This window comes from Haliotis rufescens, unplaced genomic scaffold (assembly GCF_023055435.1).
Source record: "Haliotis rufescens isolate VD_foot unplaced genomic scaffold, xgHalRufe1.0.p SCAF_11, whole genome shotgun sequence".
Lineage (NCBI taxonomy): Eukaryota > Metazoa > Mollusca > Gastropoda > Lepetellida > Haliotidae > Haliotis > Haliotis rufescens.
The window spans coordinates 21,067,286-21,085,997 of NW_025963791.1; the positions used below are offsets into that span (position 1 = coordinate 21,067,286).

The 18,712-nt window shown below is 40.6% G+C and overlaps 1 protein-coding gene across 1 annotated transcript in view; it reads right to left on the minus strand.

Annotated features, from left to right (window-relative positions):
* LOC124137231 (cadherin EGF LAG seven-pass G-type receptor 1-like) overlaps nucleotides 1–12,619 on the minus strand; it is a 137,861-nt gene extending 125,242 nt beyond the window's left edge. Inside the window, exon 1 of the mRNA XM_046503448.2 lies at nucleotides 12,116–12,619. The gene's annotated coding sequence lies outside the window, so the exon portion shown is untranslated. The remainder of the gene's footprint in view (nucleotides 1–12,115) is intronic.
* Nucleotides 12,620–18,712: the final 6,093 nt, after the last annotated feature.

Below are 18,712 nucleotides of genomic sequence, written 5' to 3' on the forward strand. Positions count from 1 at the left end.
AAGACAATGCAAACCAATATATTTTAGATTGGTATTTCCATTACAAAAATGGAGACACGTTACAAACCATGTAAACAACTGAAAAACAACCAGTCATGTGAAAGAGTGAGTGAGTGAGTATGGTTTTACGCCGCTTTTAGCAATATTCCAGCAATATCACGGCGGGGGACACCAGAAATGGGCTTCACACATTGTACCCATGTCGGGAATCGAACCCGGGTCTTCGGCGTGACGAGCGAACGCTTTAACCACTAGGCTACCCGACCGCCCTCATGTGAAAGACGAAGAGGAAGATATAAATATGCAGGCCAAAAGAAAGTATGCACTTGTAAATTGGATTTGACCAAAAAGTTACAAATAGCAAAACGCTACTAGCCTCAAAACAGTCGTCGAAACAATGGAAACCTAGGGTCCAAAACACAACCATGATACCCGTATCAAATGCATCACCATCGAAAACCATTTCTTGTTTGTTTCATTTTTAGCCACCATCAAACATGGCTGTTTACTTTCTTTTGCCCGGCAGTTTATATAATAAATTATTTCGTAAAGCTATCAATGTATGTTAATCTAGTTCAATGATTCAAAAACGAATCACCAACTGAAGAAATATTGTATTCATCGCCAAATCGTTACAGATAAGGAAAACCTACACCTTTAATAAAGACAAAGGAACTTGGGACACAGACAAAACCAATTAATGCTTAGTACAAAATTATCTGTAGCCCCAAATATTTTCATATGGTAAAAGGTTCTCATGTAGTATCCTAAATCACATAGTTTTTATGGAAATAGTCTCAAGAGGGAAGTATCTGTTCTCATATGGTCTCAAGAAGGACGATGATTCCAGCGAAATCCAAGGGTTCATCAATGTTCGTGACATCATATGCATGTATCCATGGTGTGTTTCATCGTCGTGATAGTAAAACGTACTGAAAATGACTTTTTTGTTGGACAAATATGTACTTATTACTTTATCGTTATCTTATTTGATCTCTTCTATTATCACAACTGCGTCTCAAGATGTCGGGATTGATTCAATTGATTGATTCAATTGAGAACTTACACTGCCCAGATTGCTTATGAATAAAACATGACATGTCAGTGCCGATGATAATTGCTAACTTGAAGATTTTATCGCCGACTAGTCATACCTCTGTGACTATATTATAACATACAAAGTGATATGGGTAATAGTCAGAGGTGTAAGGACAATGCAATCTACATGTAAATGACATTGTTATTGACAGCTTCACTATTGATCTTTTGGAAATAGACACGTATTAACATAGAAATAACACAAATTGTGAAAGCATGCGGATCCCCGCATACTGAAGCCGAGCCGTGAGACACAGAAGGGGATTTCTTAGAAGAACGCTGAAGCTGAATATCAGGATGATGTAGACCAGAAGGACTTGTTGTTTTTTTAATTATTTTCTTCTCCAAATTATACAACCGAACATGAACGTCAACTGACGTGTGATGGACATGCTACTCAAAATAATGTCCTTCGTGCACGTCATCCTGAAATTAACACTGTTATGTAATACACATCATTAGGATAAAATGCCGTTGCGCTGTCGGCGTTGGTGCACTTTTTCTGTAATTAAAAATCATTTAAAGAAGAAAAGTCTTTTCAAGTGTTTTTGCTTTTAGATCGATTGCTTAAAAACGTCTTGCAGTCACAACGTTATGGCGTATGCGTATCTTAAAACTACTTAAAGAGGCGGTTGGTGAGTCAGGTCAATCATACCGTCATTGGGGCGTAGATACCCGACTAACCACGCCCGGTTGAGTTGAGTTTTGCATTTCAGTTATGTCTTGACTTCTACAGCATTCTCTAGAAACTAAAATGAAGTTTTAATGCAGGTGTGGCCAGGAAATGAAGAAACGTCATATCGTTGGCATGAAAGTATACGTAGATTATGCACTCAGCAATATTCCAGCTATATGTATTGTCTGTCAGTCTGGGTCAAACAATCCAGTGATTGACATCATGAGCATCGATCCTCACAATTTGGATAGTTGAACTCCGCAAGTCACCAAGTCTTACACCATGGTCCATTTAGTCGCCTCTTACAACAAGCATAGGTTGCTGGTGCCGTATATTCCCACCCGTAACCCCCTCGGTTTCGTAGACTAGGTATAATCTTGGCGCGAGTTCACAGATGACATTCAAGGTGAGCAATGTGTTCAAATGTACTTCTTTTTGATTGTCCCTCCAGTTAAACACATTTATCATCCAAAACTGGCTCCCACAGGAGATATCGCTTGGATGAGATCAAGCGATATCTACACTGTAGATATCGCTGCAATGAAATTACATCACAATGCTTTGCAGACCATTGTGACATCACTGGTTACCATGGCGTCACAATCAAATGACATCACTAATAGCTCTGCTACTGAAGCGGTTTGCAGTACTTTTTACACTGAAGACACTGCTAATTACTGTCTACAAATTGAAAAAAGTTGAAAGAATGATGTTGGATGATAAATAAAATCTCACCCTCGTGTCTTTTGATATAAAATATATCAACACTCGTTGATAAAAGTGGCAAAAATCCTCGGCAAGCCTCGGAATTTTTCCACTTTTATCAACTCGTGTTGATATAATTGATATCAAAAGACACTCGGGTGAGATTCTCTATATTTGGCCAGAGGAACCAGAAACGTTTAAATGCCTTAAACTTGTTTTTTTGAAAGTTTCCGAGCACCGGATACATTTATCAGTTCCTTCATTACTGTCTGGCATTTGATTTTTATCAGTTACCATATGTATTCATAATATCGCAGGACATGTATCTGATATTTAGTCAAAATAATGTTGTTTGCTGTCATATTCATTCTGATTGCTGGACAGATTATTGTCACATTGGTCATCGTGTAAAGGTTGTGTAGATTTGTGTATGCGCCATACGACTCTTACTCGAAAGTTCTTTGATCAAGGTTACAGCATTGTGGAACATTTCCAAATGTGACCTATCAGTGACTAAAATTATGTCCGATGCCATACCCTATACTGACTTGTACCATATGTTTCAGTGTTTCTTCAGGTGAACAATTGACTTGCCTTTGCGTGTGTTTGTGACGGGTGCCACTTGTGGCACAGGATACGCTCACCATTTCGCGAACGCCTGGTATCATCTCTATTTGATGCTGATTCATAAACACATGCTCATGATATAGACGGACTCTTTTGAAAAAGGGGTTTGTCGCGTTTATTTATTCTGTACAGAAGGTCTTCATCAACTCACTAAAGGATCAACTGTCTTACTTGAATGGAATATTGACATAAAGGATTTCATTTCACGAAAAGGTTTAGCAATTGGATGCATCATATATGTTTTTCAAACAGGTTCTTAAAAATACTGAACTGAAATATGCGCTGATTAGTTTAGCGTGGGACCACCAAAGCCTAGATAGTTACACTACTTCCATGACATGACAAACATGACAGTTTGAAATATAGATGTTACGTGTTTCATGTTATGTAAACATAAGCCTAAGTCTATCTCCATTACTTATACCACACTTCCTAATTTGTATAACTGTTTTGATAAAAACTTGGTTTACGAATCTCCCTACTGCAACAAAAATTAAAATATATAATATTTTACAAAAATAATTCATTCTGCCGACCAGAAATAAGTAAAATGTTTTTAAAAAATCCACCTAATTTCCTGTCGCTAACAATATAAATAAATTATTTTAAATACTAAAATGAAAACATATGGAAATGTATCTTTAAAACTACACACCTAATCTTTTTAACATTTTGAGAGAAAAAATACATATATTTGAAATTGGATTTATAATGTTTTATTTTCTTCGACCTACCGACCTGAATGTTTGGGCCAAACCAAAATAATCAATAAAAAAATGGTCTAATCTACAAAAGCTAATGGTTGCTTCACTTCATTACTGTATGCTTGCCAGCCACATGTTAATGAACCGCACTAACAAATAGTGAACACATGAGAATGCTTATGGTAGTGTGTGGTGATGGGTGTACCACATTGAACACGGTCTTACTATTGATTAGTTTGAATGAAATGTCAAACATCTTTATGATGCAAATACGACAAATGTCAATGATGTTTAAAAGCAATTTTACAAGTAGAAGTAAACAAAAACGATATATTCAGTGTATAGCACACTTCAGTATTGTAATATTGCCTTAATGTGCCATTATATTGCAACATTCCCTTGACACTTGACTCTTATGCAATGACTGAATAAACAGTAACAGTGAGAACAATCGTTGCCCGCCTGCAGAAGGAAGACTTACGATGACTTTAACATAGCATAATGGTCAGGAGTGGCTTTATCGAGGTACCGCAATTCGATGTGTCTATGAGATGCGTCCCTTAGACGCGCCAGAAACCTGCGGGTTCGAATCTCAGATGAGCCATGATTGTTCTTCGTTTATCAACATCAGAACCGTGTTCTTGAGTTTCGCCAAAACGGCAAACGTCTAAGACCTGCCTCACTTCAGACTTTCAAGCTGACACACCGTGATAAGACTGAAAGACTGTTCAAAGCAGCGTTGAACCAAACCCACTAACTTACGGTGATTCTTTATTGTAGGTTCTTGAACTTTATGTTTCCATTTTTCATGGCCGCCTTCTCGTAACCAAGATGCAAACATGAATCCACACACACCCCACTCCACCCCGCCCCCGAGACATTGACGCATTTTAGCTAAGGAAAACTCCAACTAATCAATAGCAATTAGGCATGTGTGCAAACTAAATCTGTTTCCTACACACCTTTAAGCGAGAAACCCGTTTAAGATACCTGGTATCAAACCCATGTGAGATCGAATTCCAGGTCCGTGATTGGCTTCTCCATGGTGATGACCTAAGGTCAGATCATGACGGACTACTTTCCTGAATGTAATCTATTGATACGGTTCTCCTGCGGCTGTGACGAATATTTAAGGTTTTAGAGAGTTGAATAAATGTTCTTTGTTCTTATCTAGTTTGTACTGGCATCATTGCTTTGATAATCCACTAATATAGCTGAAACGTTGTTGTGGAGGATCACAGTATGATTAGTAAGGAATATACCGGATGACGTCACTAATGATCGTTGTATGAAGTAGTGATTTGCAATCATTAGAACAGACAAATCATGCACCGAGTCGATGCTAAAATGGTGTGATTTAGGGTGTGTAAGAAACAGATTACTGTCCTTGTACCTATCATATATCATTGAACTTACAACTCGTATTTTTCAAAATGTATTTTAGATACAAATCATAAAAAGGCTTGTGTTATCGAAGCATACCAAGCCGGTAAACATATTATCATGATCCGATAAAATATGCAAATGACGTCTACATTCAAGCTCCATATATTAATGGGATCCCTTCTTTCTCTATAAAACTATTGGCCAACGTTCCCAATGTGCTTAGATGGATGTTTGTCAAAGTGTCGTTCCCAATGTGCTTAGATGGATGTTTGTCAAAGTGTCTTTGAAACATTGCGACAAACACGGTTGCAAGTTATTTGGCACTATATGATAAAACATAAAACAATTCACTAAAACATTGTATCCATACGCCGTTTTTAAAGCCACTTCGTTAAGAATGATTACATCGTGTATGTAAGAATTACATATAATAAGTAGATTATAACTCGTATGTTTCCGTATCGTAAATATATGTTAGGAATACAAAACAATACGTACTATGCTCCCGAAAGGCTCGCATAATACAATTTGTTTTCCAAATGTATGATATTTACGATACGAAAATACTTTCGGCGTATGCTGTCTATGCATCCAATTTTGCATCGGTGCTGTTTGTATTGATGTAAAGTCCGCTCCCTTCAAAGGGGTAGACAAGGTCTTCAGCAGCCCATGCTTGTTGTAAAAGGCGACTGTGCTTGTCGTAATAGGCGACTAACGGGATCGGGTGGTCAGGCTCGCTGACTTGGTTAATGTAAGTCATCGATCCCAACTGCGTGGATCGATGCTCATGATATTAATCACTGGATTGTCTGGTCCAGACTTGATTATTTACAGACCGCCGTCATGTTGATAGAATATTTTCGAGTCCGGCGTAAAACAACAAACCAACCAACCAACCCTTCAACCAGCCAAAACAGACTCATTTTAAAGTGGTGTGGTGTGAATTTCCCTTTATCCGATGAAGGTAACCGATTATTTTAACTGAAGTGTTAGCAAGTTAATTATGCTTCATTAAAATATTTAGTGAGTTGGTGAGTGAGTTGGTTGGGTTTTACGCCGCAGTTAGTTTATGATATAAATTTCAGCAATATTACAGTGGGAGACACTAGTGCCACCATACTTACTTATCAGACATGTACAAATTTGCCCTTCTTTGAATACCTCACAACGAAATATGAAATAAAAATCTCTGGCAACAACTGGTGATTTACATGGTGTACAAGTTCTATGTTCTTTAGGGATCCCATGCCAACGGCCTGTTGCAACAGGTAGATTATGATTTGTAGTTTGTATATTCAAAAAAGAGTAAAAAAATCGCACTTGGACAGGGTAAATATTTGCTGAGAGAAGGAAGTTGTTTAACAAAATAATAGTGATTACCTTTCGAACTAGCTAATATATCGCATCTCAATTTTTGATTATATCCTTTATCAGTTATGGCAATCCATTCGTTACAAAAATATTGCGGTGCGAGAAATACTTGCATCAGGCCGCAGTTATTACGTAACTGCTCTATGCAGTTAAGCCAAGGATAAATAGCCGAGTTTGCACTACGATCAGCCATCATTACGTCCTATAACACGTTTCATACTTTATTAGGGTTACTTTCTATTGCAATATTATGACAGTACTGGGCATTCTCTTTGAAATTTGGATATTTAGAGAGTTGAAGATTTTGGCCCAAGGAACTTTAAGAAAGCTTTAGGAACTTCCTATAATGCACTCTCTCTACAACCTCAGAATACCCAACCCCATACATGGGAGACCCATGCAGCTGACAACCATGAATAGACGCAGTAAAAACGTTGTAAAACCGTCGAAGGGCCATTGCTGACGTTGTGACAATGTAGCCTGGGAACATTATATCCAAACCCGGTTCTCTGGAGATATATCTACGCCCCTATAACTTCCAGGCAACTTAGGGCAACGAAATAGGTGCGTGTTACGACAAGCGGCCGATAACTTCCAGGTAACTTAGGGCAACGAAATAGGTACGTGTTACGACAAGCGGCCGATAACTTCCAGGCAACTTAGGGCAACGAAATAGGTGCGTGTTACGACAAGCGGCCGATAACTTCCAGGCAACTTAGGGCCACGAAATAGGTGCGTGTTACGACAAGCGGCCGATAACTTCCAGGCAACTTAGGGCCACGAAATAGGTGCGTGTTACGACAAGCGGCCTATAACTTCCAGGTAACTTAGGGCAACGAAATAGGTGTGTGTGTTACGACAAGCGGCCTATAACTTCCAGGTAACTTAGGGCCACGAAATAGGTGCGTGTGTTACGACAAGCGGCCTATAACTTCCAGGCAACTTAGGGCCACGAAATAGGTGTGTGTGTTACGACAAGCGGCCTATAACTTCCAGGTAACTTAGGGCCACGAAATAGGTGCGTGTGTTACGACAAGCGGCCTATAACTTCCAGGCAACTTAGGGCCACGAAATAGGTGCGTGTTACGACAAGCGGCCTATAACTTCCAGGTAACTTAGGGCCACGAAATAGGTGCGTGTGTTACGACAAGCGGTCGTCGATATATGACGGAACCGTTGCCGGTTTGACGTAAATTTAAGTCTTTCACTAACCACTTTAAGTGAAAATACATAGCAACGTTATAAGTGTACAGTGGAAACCTGATAGATAAGTATTTTCAAAAGTAGGATTAAAAACCCAGACTGGGATTTTCTTCTAGCTTACTCCTAATGCCACACAGTGCGTGTATACATCGTTTCCGGTTAACTATATGATCTGCCTCTTTGGACATCTCTTTGCTCTTTAAGCCTGGCAACCGTAAAACCGTCGTCTGGACACTTGGAAAATGTCACATTCCGCTCTGTGGTGTTTTCTATTAGTTTATCCAAAGATCACACCTGTCTGGTTACACTGTGATTGGTAGCACTGTTACATTAGGTCCAGTACTGATATATCAGAGTACCGTTTACATCAAACCCAAAAATCGATCAAGATTCCTCATCTATAATGAGTACAAACCTTTTAACCTTGTTAGTCAATTCCAAGTTAAGTCTGGGTCCCTTAAACTTCTATAATACCGTAAGTTGCATTGATCTTTTACACATTGAGTTCTGACTTCTTATACGCTGTGCTGCTGGTGGTTTGTGTTGTAAACGATTTCTTTTTTATTTTGTGTTGTGTAAGACTGTACCGAAGCACCGTTACCTTGTTATTTTGAAAGATGCTGCACTAGCAGTACAAGTAGAGGTTATATGCTCATAATACGCTCCTTATCAACGCTATGTTATTATGCGAGTCTGTAAGAACTGTCGTATGATGCTGTGCCATTCTTTTTTAGTTAATAGCGTGCAGCGAGCTGTTAAGGTCTTGAAAACAATACGCGTATGTATGAACTTTCGTCTATGTGAGGCTCCACTATCCTTCTTTAGTCGACATCCTCTGTGGTCTAGTGGAAAGAGCGTTTGCCCGGAGAGCGGAGTTAGATCGGAGGTTCGATTCCCCGGCCGCTTCATACCAAATGACGTTAAAAGATGGTACTTTAAGGGGATAAAACGGACTGGTCGATACGTAGTCAGTATACTGAGTGGGCTATCCATGTTAAAAATGCAGCATGGCTTTTCAGCTACCACCATAAAACCGGCACTGGTACAAGGAGCCACGCACGCACGCACGCACGCCCGTACACACAAGTGTAAGCACGTCGCTATATGAGTGGAATAATCTTGAACGCAACATTAAACCCCATTTCATCCCACCTCACTCCTTCAGCCGTATCTGTAGTTAAATCCAGTTTCCTCAGCAGCAACAAAAAGGATATATGCGGTGTCACAGTCCTTACTGACACATTTCTAAAGAATAAATGAAATCCGTTTCCGCTCATCAATCTTGGTTATGAAATCAATATATTAGGGAGGGGGGGAGGGGGGGGGGGGGGCGCTCAAAGACATGGCAGATGGTCCTGAAACAGCATTTATATATTAACTCTTTTCTATAATTGTTTTGTCAGATGTTAGAGATTAGAAACAATGTTACTAAATTCAATTTAAGGTTGGCTACTATCATCAGTTCATATCAGACATACCCAAATAAGGCCTTACTTCTTGAAGAGGCATTTAGAAGTACTAAGTGAGGATAAGATATATGGATAAACAACTTCTTTAATTCAATTAGGGGCGACATTTCGGTGTGGGTTCTACTTGCTTGCTCGCCGTGATATTGCTGGAATATTGCTTAAAGCGGCGTAAAACCATACTCACTCACTTCCTTGCTTGATAACGGTGGTAAAAGCTACACAGAAACGTTCCTCCTAGTTGTACTGAAGAAATTGTTTATCCATATATCTTATCCTAACTAATTAGGTTTAGTGGTTAAGGTACATAATTTACCTATGCGCCGTGAACTACAAACGTTCTAAAAACACAGACAAACTGTACAACGCAAATTACTGACATAGAGTGATTACAATGTCTGGCATTGCCCCATGAATAGTGTTCCAGGGGAATTGGAAGGTGCAATCTATAACAAATATCAAATGTCATCAAAAACACAATGACAAAGCACTTCCGAAATGAGTGAGCAGGTTTTTTAAAGGTAAAATCACAGTACAAGCTATGTGATGACACACAACAAAACCAACGGGGGAGACGATAGTGTCAATGCAGTGGTTATTCTCTGGCACTGATGTTAGAATAGGTTTGTTTGTTCATTGTTTAACGACGCACTCAGCAATATTCCAGCCATATGACGTTCTGTAAGTAATAGAGTCTTGACAAGATAATCCAGTGATTGACATAATGAGCATCGATCCACGCAAATCTGGATCGATGACATGCATCAACCAAGTCAACGAGCCTGACCACCCGATCCCGTTAGTCGCCTCTTACGTCAAACAAAGTCGCCTTTTACGGCAAGCATGGGTTGTTGAAGACCTATTCTACCCCGGATCTTCACGGGCCGTTAGCATAGGTAAAGGATTTGGAAACCGATGAGTCTGTTGAATGTGACTTGTTCATTTGATGTATATAAGAATAATACTGTATGACTATTCTAGACAATTTCCTTCTGCAATTCCCCATTTTGACGTGTATTATATGTTCCCGTGTGAACAGTTGACTTGTCTTTGCATGTGTTTGTGATGGAGCCACGGATGGAGCAGGACACCTTTTCTAGACTCCCTGGTATCATCACTATTTGCAAGTGATTCATAAACACATACGCACGATATAGTCTGAATCGTCCACTCGACTTTTGTTGTGCCGATTTGTTGTGAATATGGAAAGAGTTTGTCGTTTTTATTTCTATCAATTAGCCTGAAGATACAGTAAAATGAGTTAGCAAAAAAAGCTCCTCTTCCCTGTAATACCTACTGTGTAAGCCTAATTTACATTTATACTAAGGTAGGGATGATTTTGTTCATTTATGTAAACCTGGTGAAATCATTGGTGTAAAATGGTTTGTGGCCGAGCTTGAAAGAAGACACAGGTTTTATAAAGAACGTGCATATTTTACTTGATAACATATCTATATAGTTCCGTGAACTAATTTGTCACATACCTTGAAAGAATATACAGGATTAGTAGAGAAGGTGTGTATATCTAATCTAAAAATGGTTTGTGACAAAGCTTGAAAGAGAAGAAACATGATTTATAAAGAACGTGCATATTATACTTGACAACATATCTGTATAGTTATATAAAATGGTCTGTGACAGCGTGAAAGAAGATGCAGGATTTATAGAGAACGTGCATATTATACTTGATAACATATCTGTATAGTTATATAAAATGGTCTGTGACAGCTTGAAAGAAGAAACAGGATTTATAGAGAACGTGCATATTATACTTGATAACATATCTGTAGAGCTTGTAAAATGGTTTGTGTCAAAGCCTAAAAAATACAAGATTTTAAAGAGAACTCTCCCATTATACGTGATAGTGTATGTCTAGGTTCCGTGAAATGGTTTTGTGACATAGATTGAACCGAGATAGGAGTAATAATACAAATGTAGCCATTATCACAGAAACCCATTAGGATACATAAGGCTTCATGTCACAGTGGTGCCCCTAGCTCAAGCATTGACGGTACTTCTTCTGCCGAGACTAACACATGATGCTTTTAAGTTGTTCTGCCGTGGAACTAGATATATCCTTTTAACCCCCAAAAGGAGAATGAACTGAAAACTCGTTCCAAAAGAGTAGTCAGTGAAGCTGGAAGAACACACAGAGCAACAATGCCTCATCCTTTGCTCCACGAGAACCTGGCAGTATGGAAACAGTCTATTGTAGCGTTTATTCCATCTTGGATGGTTTCATTGCAACCAACACATGTGTTTGATTGAATGTGGCGCTACTAAATCCACATGGATCCTGATGTAATTCCATACGCGGCGAATCAATAATCTGAACACGAGCACAGGCAAATAAACCGGGGTTATGTACCTATTAACTAAGCTGTGTTGACATCAACATAGGCCGCTAGTCTAGACCACCTAGCCTATGGTAAGGGATAATAGTACTATCTAGTGTGACAATTATTGGGAAGGGGTATTCACGGTTGGCGGGAGCGTCTACTTGGATCAGTGCTTGTATTTATAGTGTCACAAAGCAGAAGAAAACACCTAGCGATATCACATCGCATTACGTATTCGCATGATCGGTTTGTACACTGATGAACTCGGGAATTCGCATTATCGTCAGCTTTGAGAGTCAGAGCTCTGTGAGACGTTCGATGCCTGTCGACATCTCACTCGTTTCAGATTCAGAGACACACGGTGACACGATTTCTTTGGTTTCAAATGGATAAACGTGGCGATGTCGTTAATTTCACCAACCTGTTTCCCGCCAGCATGTTGTCGTCTGCTAGACCCAGCGCAGACGACTTCCGTTACATGGATACCGGTAAAACCAAGTCAAAACGTTGAAAACAAATATCGACAGTTCTGATACTTACCTAATGATCACCAGTTACGTCTCTTGACCAGCTGGGTTCTGTACTGTGCGTTACACAAACGGTCGTCTGCTAGTCACGAGCAAGCCACACGCACAACGTAATCGCACCTCTGCATCGAGGTTTTCAGTTCTGGATTTCTGACTGTAATAGAGTTTACGGGGAATGGAATCGACTCGCTACAGCGGATGGATCGTGGCCCATGCCCATGCTCACATCCACTGTACTCTCTCAATCAGCAGTGGACCCGTCGCCGTGGCCCTACAGATTGATTCAGACTGGTCCTTCGACCACGTTCGCCTTCCCTGTCTCGCAGTCTCCATCAGCAACCCATACGGTCTTTGAGGATAGAAGACGCTTGCTCCAACCAAAATCGATAATCTATCTTCCCTCAAGATTTCCACAGTGGTACAACCCAATCAATTATTAGTTAACCAACCTACTGGCTCAGTGGAATCTCCCAACTAGCATCTTCCCTCGGCCAAAGTCTTATATTGAATGACCAGTTCCATAATGCCCACCAAGCCTTTATAACAATGTCTGTCCAATCGATTGTACAGCCTGTTCCCCCGAACGTGTGAATGGACCCGACCTTCAGAGTAGTATGGTACTATCGGCAATGGAATCGGCTTCTCAATAAACTGGCGTGAATTGAGTTGACTTTAATCAAATCGGGGCGGACCATCAACTTCACGCCATCTTGGAGCGACATTTATTGCCTTGTCGATGCCTTGTGACATATTCCTTCTGCTAGAAAACGTATTTACAAATTCCAAATTGAAACTTTCGCACTTTTTCTTTTCACCAACGGCAAATCCATGAAGGTAATTGCATCACTGTAGTGTTAATCAAATACACCCATATTCATCCACCGACACGTCACTTTCGAGTTTGTATTTATTGGTTGTGTAATGTTTATTTGTCAAACTTTTCTACCAGACACATGGGATGTTCCGTAATGGGGCGACAATGCAATCACCGTACGCAAAGAACATTTACCTCAATAAACTGTCAGCGAAGATAAAGAGGTTTTTTTATTTGGAGAAAATGAAAGTTTTATCAAGTGTCTGGCCTGTCTGGGACGAACGTATGAACATTTATTGAATCGTTTGAAGATGAGGTATCTGACAGAATTGTTTTCATCCAAAAGAAAAAAATGGAGATCTTTTTTCGGCTTAATAGTATTGCATCGAAGAGATAAAGTGTTTCTATGCTGCGTAAAATCGTAAGATGTCGTTTTTGTTATTTCATTTATTGCCTACATCGTTTGTTCCCCGTCCTTAAAAAGTGTTCTTTGTTTCAATGGAAATATAATTACAAAACATTGGAATTTGGGTTTTATATGCACACGAGCAGTAAGTAGTATTCTAGCTATATCACAAATGGCTAGGTCCGTGAAGATCCGTGTAAAAATAGGTCTTCAGCATCCCATGCTTCCCGAGGCGGCTATGCTTGTCGTAAGAGGCGACTAACGAGATCGGGTGGTCAGGCTCGCTGACTGGTTGATACATGTCATCGTATCCCATTTGCGTAGATCGATCCTCATGATGTCAATACCAAAAAGTGTGTTTCTTTGTTTATTTGTTTGTTGTTTAACGCCGTACTCAGCAATATTCCAGCCATTTGACGACGGTCTTTAAATAATCTTGTCTGGACCACACAATCCACTGATTGACATCATGATCATCTATTTACGCAATTGGGTTACGATGAAAAAGTCATCGACCAAGTCAGCGAGTCTAACCACCCGATCCCTTTAGTCGCCTCTTACGACAAGCATAGTCGACAAGCACGGGTTGCTGCAGACCTATTCTGTCTCGCAATCTTCACGGGACACGTTGCATAGTCTGTGATGTATTCTGAACAACATTCCAACAATCACTCATTCAAAAGGTAAATCTGATCTTGCAACTTTGAAACAATCTTTATGTATAAAATATTTAGTAAATCGTCTATCCTTTTCATAAGCAGAGAGAAATATTGCTGATGCGGCTGTAAACAATATTCACTCACCCACTCTTTTTATACATTATAACAAATCAATAATTTTACAAACATGGTAACACGAACACCTTATATATAAGGGAAATTGGAGAAGTGGAACAGCGTAATGTTTACAGCGTTCGCCCTTCACGACGAGAGTCCGGGTTCGATTCCCTAAATGTTCAACGTGTAAAGTCCATTTCTGGTGTGTCTCACAGTGATATTATTGGAAAATGACTATAAGCAACGAAAAGAATTCACCCATTCGATCACTATAAGGGAAAAAACACACTGTTAGATATTATTGATTGTTGTGAACACGGACACCAAAGACATGTTCCTTGTGCCAATATTTGCAATATAAGAGTTACGTTTAGCGTTTAACAAATGATGCGACAAGAATTAAAATATTTGCCATGTGTTCATATATTGACATTGTTGACATTTCTCACTACTTTATTTACAAGTGTGTATCTTTGTATGTATATGTGTGCTGTAGGCGCTTAAGGCGTGTCTGTCATCACAAATACAGCCACGCTGCTAGGGATACAGCGGCTAACTTAACTCTGTTTAACAATAGAATGGAGATATATATAGTTGATAATCGAAGATGGTCCTTGGCCACCAATGGCGTGACATTAATATTATTTGTTTGTTTGTTTTTCAACGCCGCACTCAGCAATATTCCAGCTATATGACGGCGGTCTGTAAATAATAGGCTTCACACAATGTACCCTTGTGGGGAATCGAACCCGGGTCTTCGGCGTGACGAGCGAACGCTTTAACCACTCGGCTACCCCCACAGCCCCTACCAGATGGGGAAAAAAAACAGTGTAGATATGAGTATTTTATCAATTATCATATCACCAAGGCGATCATCGAATCCGATAGGTTTTTTCAGTGGCTAAAACCGAATATCACAGGCCAGGGTCACACGAAATAAGTCATCAAGGGTGCTAAATCATTCCCACTGGAAGCGGTCGTAAAATCACTAACACAGGGAGAATGGATCTCAATTGGATTGCACAGAGGGGAATTTAGAGGTCAGAGATGCACGTCGAAGCCACCCTGGCCCGTTTCACCAATCTTAGCGCTGAGAATACCAAAATTCATATACAGTAAATCCCTCCTTAATTAGGACCCCGTTAATCTGGAAACACCCCCAACGGGACAATTACTACTGGCACGGTCACGTGTACATGCCATTATACTTTTTTTATTTAGCGCATGCTAAACGACAATAAAGTTCAACCGGTGGAACGTCAACAGAGATGCAAAAATCATCATCAGAGAAGCATTACTGATAATATAGGATTTCTATCAACAATCGAAAGTTAAATTGCCCTGACGGATATCAGAAAACATATGTCTGTCAGTTTTAAGTTAATTATATCCATTAAAGTGGTTTTATAAATGACTGAATCAATACGTGAAACTAATTAACTTTTACCATGGCGTCACGGGGAGGCTGCTAACCAGAGGACCGCACCCCAGAGATTCAGTGGCTATGGGCAACGTAAATCAACCGAAGTATGACGCCAAGCAGTCAAGCAGTCAACATAGGTCAATATATATATTGCGACCACAGTTAACGTGGGTTATGCCCTAGTCAACACGGGTTCACCTGGGTCGCTCAGGGTTTTGAGCGCAAGCAGTGGTACGAGATGTGTAGACTTCACTTCCAGGCTATTTATTCGGAACAGAATTGAGATATGATGCACAGGACAATCGAGGATGCTCCATTAGTTGCACCGTCCGCAAGTTTTATACTTTTACATCTCATCCAAGGGAACACGGAGTCTGCCTTTTAATCATTGAGCATCCAAGCCTGGTCGTGTGTTGCAGTGAATGAGTGATTTGGTTTAACGTCGCTTTGAACAGTAAATCAGTAACATCGGGTCTTGTAAGAGTAGCGTGAGAGGAAAGCCCACTTTGGTGAAACCGACGAGCACCGTACTGATGCGTACAACCCATGTGTTATAACTTCTGTCAAGGGCAGGTTTTTATCATGTTAATAGTATACCATATATGAGTGACTTTGTAAATAGAGTGAGACTGTTAGTGAGTGTTGTTTGACGCCGCTTTTAGCAATATATCCTGCTATATCTCGCCGGGAGACACCAGAAATGGGTTTCAACCATGTCGGGAATTGAACCAGGGTTTTCGGCGTGACGAGCGAACGCTTTAACCACTCGGCTACCCTACCGCTCCTTGTAAACAGTACGTTGTCAGGACGGTGGTAATGATCCTATATAATCCTTACCTATGTAAAACAACGAAACGACATTGAGCTATAATAGGTCCAACAACAATATACATGCAGTTGTTTTTCGAGATATTTCAAAGACTCCGATTTTATAAACAACGTAACGTCAGAATAGATATTTTTACCAAGACGGCGTCCCAGGATCTCCATAAAAAAACACATCATAAGACCCCACGTTATCCCGCCCGGTAGTCATTTCTAGAAACTCGGTTAATAGTACCCAATGGAATGGAAGTAACACACACACGCACACACGCACGCATGCACGCACGCACACACACACGCACGCACGCACACACACACGCACGCACGCACACACACACACATGCTTCATCGATCAATTAGATACAACACAGTTACCACATATATGAATTGGTATATTATCCTTCTATGCGGAAATGCAGCTCAGAAACCATATAGGACGGTATATTAATAGTAAACGTATTTAAGCGTGTATGGTATTCACTTTCCTTACAGTATTTTAACCACCTAATGGCTCGGAAATATTGATTATTCTCTTACATCAAAATTTTCAATTTCCTCACCGTTAAACTATATCTTCGAGAAGCGATAAATGGATTTACAACGTTCAGCATGGATTAGAAACTGCCTCTGTTGAACCAGTGCTTCCACAAACATAACGCCCATCGCCTACTCCCACCACGCAACAGGGATGGCTATCGTCTTTTCTTCAGGTAAGAATGCCTCCCACGTCTAGAAACGAATCCTCTACCATAAAGAGGGATGGGGAAAGATTGTTGAAATGTCCTTGTGATTTCATTACATGTAAAACGTTTCAGTCTCTTAGCAGTTATACTTAGGTCGAGTAGGTGGGTATTTTCAGCAGCGTATTGATTTTGGAATAATGTTGAGATTACATCGGTATCAACATCGGAACTGTTGACGTCCACGCGACGAGGACGTGGGGCTTAAAACTACATGGAGTACTTCTGTGGAAATAGGCTGAGGATTTCGCTGTGATTGGTGTTGCAATGTAGCCCCGAGGGTTAAGGAGGGTTTGTGGTATGTAGGTTAGCAGTGGTGAGTGAGTGAGTGAGTTGGGTTTAACGCCGCTTTGAGCAGTATTCCAGTTAAATCGCGGCGTGTCAGCTTAATGTGGGAGGAAAGGAATACAGATCTCGGACATTTACCACTTTGGTGAAACCCACGGGCACTGGCATGGTGCTGACAAACCTAGAAACATGATCGGGGCAAACCGGGATTCGAACCAACGAGCATAGGTTTCTGGTGTGCCCAAGGAACGCAACTCTGCAGAGCAACTCTCCCTGTCAGTGTTGAACTTTGTTTAGCTTATAGTGAGTGAGTGAGTTGGGTTTAACGCCGCTTTTAACAGTATTCCAGTCATATCGCGGCGTGTCAGCTTAATGTGGGAGGAAAGCCCCAAGTGATGCAGGTCTAAGACATTTACCACTTCGGTGAAACCCACGAGCACGGGAATGGTGCTGACAAACCTAGAAACATAATTGGGGCGAACCGGGATTTGAACCCACAATCATAGGTTTCTGGCGTGCCCAAGGGACGCAACTCTGCACAGCGAATAGCGGCGCCTTAGACGACTGGGCCACCCGTGCCCCCTGTTTAGCTTATACAGGAGGTGTGATGGTGAGGTTTATGTGTACGCTTTTAACTGACGTTGAAACTCAAAACTATTTCCACAATGTCTGGGATTCATTTCACAAGGCAATATTAGGTCTACGGATGTCGTGTGACTGTGTTGGTGTATGGGAGTTTTGAGAACTTCGCTTTGTGAAACAGGCCCAGATTTAGGGCAGTGGGTTGGGTTTTTTAGACCACCTGTCGACTTTGTCCATGTTACAAACAACATAACCTGCTTTGAAGTGTCTTACTTACCGAACTGGGTCCATGCAATCTCATCAAAATCAGATCTTAGTTCTCGCTACCGCTATGTTAAAACACTTGTTGATTCTGTTATTAAAATGCTAATACTTATATGATACTTATGATGGCGGCATAAGAAACTTTACCCAATTGAAAATGGAATGGCCAAAACTTAACAGATACAAGTGAATGCCACCTGTTTCGAAAAGTAAGGGGGCACGGGTGGCCCAGTCGTCTAAGGTGCCGCGATTCGCTGTGCAGAGTTGCGTCCCTTGGGCACGCCAGAAACCTATGATTGTGGGTTCGAATCTCGGTTCGCCCCGATTATGTTTCTAGGTTTGTCAGCACCATACCCGTGCTCGTGGGTTTCACCGAAGTGGTAAACGTCTGAGACCTGCATCACTTGGGGCTTTCCTCCCACATTAAGCTGACACGCCGCGATATAACTGGAATACTGTTAAAAGCGGCGTTAAACCCAACTCACTCACTCA